The 2500-nt window shown below is 36.4% G+C and overlaps 1 protein-coding gene across 3 annotated transcripts in view; it reads right to left on the minus strand.

Annotated features, from left to right (window-relative positions):
* The window catches only part of LOC144968011 (2-oxoisovalerate dehydrogenase subunit beta, mitochondrial-like), a 138499-nt gene that overhangs the window by 61010 nt on the left and 74989 nt on the right, over nt 1–2500 (minus strand). The gene's annotated exons all lie outside the window — the stretch shown is intronic.

A 2500-nucleotide genomic window follows, 5' to 3' on the forward strand; every position in this document is an offset into this window, starting at 1 on the left:
TTTAGTGTGTTAATAGTAAATCAAATCAAATTTCTTGACAACCCTTCTTTTATCTTGATTCGTCAAAAGCTTGAGTTTCGTCTTTTTCTTGATTGATACAACCCTGAAACATAAAAAATTAGAATTACAAGGAAATAATTAATTGTGTCAAAATCACAGTCTTATGTGAGATTTTATAATATAGTATTTGTAAATACAATAACAGCTGAAAACATAATTTGTTGGTGGCACTTTGTAATATCCAATATCAAGTGTTGCTTGTGACAATGTAAAATAGCGATGACACCAAAGTTCAACTTACCTTTTCTGCCTGGAGCCACGCTGGAAAGGCAAATGAAAGTGCTGCACTTCAAAGATTGGTAAGAAGGGTGGATCAAAATAGGCTTCCTAAGTCGTGACGTAATCCTGCGCAGCAACGCATGGCAACAAACCGGCTGGCTCTAAACAGTCGAGAAAAATGGCTGACACGAACTCTATTTCCATCACCGCCCTTATGAAATACTTCTCCAATGAGCATAAAAGTGTCTCGCGAGGTGAAAATCATCATCTCAGTCAGGTCATGTTTTGACTTTCACTTACTCAGATGGCTTGATGTTCGGCAAAGTTCAAGCCAGCATGAAGAATAAAGAGTATTCTGTGAAGGTAAGTCATTTCGTCTTCTCATTCTCACTCTCAAAATCTCACATCTCCGTAAAACTACTGTTGGACAATAATCAGTTTACTTTGAGTTTAGGCAGATTTAGTATATCCAATGGAAAGATTTAACTGTTTACGTTCGATTTTAGTTAGGGAGAGAGAGAGGGAGTCATTGAATTATTGTGTTTTTATCTTATGGACCACGGACTTTGAGTCTTTGAGGTCTTAGTCTTAGTCTTGCTTCGCTAATTTTCGTTGCTATTGACTATAGTCTACTACATACTATTTAGTATCGTGTTGTAACCTTTATTATAATACTCATATGAGCATCACAATCACCAATCACGCTAGACATTTTATCATAATACTTCATGTGGGGCAGCGTGGATCAGCGGTACGGTTTTTGCTTCGTACCCGAAAGGTACCGAGTTCGTTCACCCGCCGCTGCGCTGTGTGGCCTTGAGCAAGTCACCTCGCCCTAGCTTAATTTGCGGCGCTGCACCGCGGTTATTCAGTCTTCCCTGGGAATAGACCCTAGAGATAAATTTCCTCTATGGGATGAATAAAGGATTTATTTAGACCAGTGTTAGTCACGGTAAACTAAATTTCCTATTGGGTTAAGGTGTAATGTAAATGTTGCTGCTTGAAACTCGAAGAAAATCAATAACATTGTGAAATTGAACATACATTGATACAACAATGCCATAATTTGTCATGTTTATCATGTAAAATCATGTATGGACCTACAAAACCATTATTTTGAATGGTGATTTGCAGGGACGGCTGGTAATAATGGGCAGGGTGGGCAAATACCAGCCTGTTTTTTTCAAGTTATAAGCTGTATTACCAGGTCCGAAATAATCTAATCTAAATTAGATAATTTCAAAAGTTACTACTTAAACTTGATACTTCGTACTGAAATCAATTTGTGTGTATTTTTGATAGATTGCGAATGACCATGCACCCGTAATGCATAAACCCGGATACGCCCCTGTTCTTTTTTTCAACCCCCCCCCCCCTCCCCTCCCCAACCACTCCACTCCGCCCACATCGTCACGTCGCCTGACGGTGAACTAACTCCGATTTTTGCTGTCTGGCCTCTCTAGTACTAGGTCGGGCTAATTCAAATGAGCCCACCTTAATAACCAGTGAACACTGAATAGAGCTTTTGGCAAACGAACTTTTTCTTATTTATTGCCTTACTTGTGCTGGTACCATTGATGTAATGACTTTGGGAAGGTTCCAGTATTGAATTAAATTTATTAACTTACTAATATTATATCAATTTAGTATTAATTTGTGTTGTTTTTATATATTTGTTTATCCATTTAAATTATTTCTTTTTTTTTTCTCGTTTTCTTTAAGTACTTCTCAAAACTCATTTATTTAAATTGTTTTCTTATTTGTTTTTTGTTTTTTTTTTGTTTTTGTTTTTTAACAAATTAATTTGTTAGTTCTTTTTTTTATTATTCTTAAAGTAATTACCGCTGTATTTTTATTGCCAGACTAAATAATTTTGCAAAACAATGTAATTTTCTATTGTATTTCCTCTAATAAAACAAAACATTTTATTCAAAAGTCACGACTAAATAAATATTAATACAACCACCATTTTGGTTTTCTCAACAATTGAATTAGTATACGAGAAATACTCTTCTGAGTAAGGAGAGAGTTGAATTCTAAGTTATAGAGGAAATAAAGATGTTTAAAGGAAGGGTGGGCAGATTCCGTACTTGCCCGTCCTGAAGCTAATACATACATAAGATAGTTCGCGACGAAGAGGCGGGAAGCTAGGGGTTGGTTGGGGAAGGAGCATAGCACTCTTGTATAGATAGCATTGGGAAGGAGTAAAGATAACACGGTC

The sequence above is a fragment of the Berghia stephanieae genome, chromosome 3 (assembly GCF_034508935.2).
Source record: "Berghia stephanieae isolate SIO BIC M18660-M18661 chromosome 3, UCSD_Bste_1.3, whole genome shotgun sequence".
Lineage (NCBI taxonomy): Eukaryota > Metazoa > Mollusca > Gastropoda > Nudibranchia > Aeolidiidae > Berghia > Berghia stephanieae.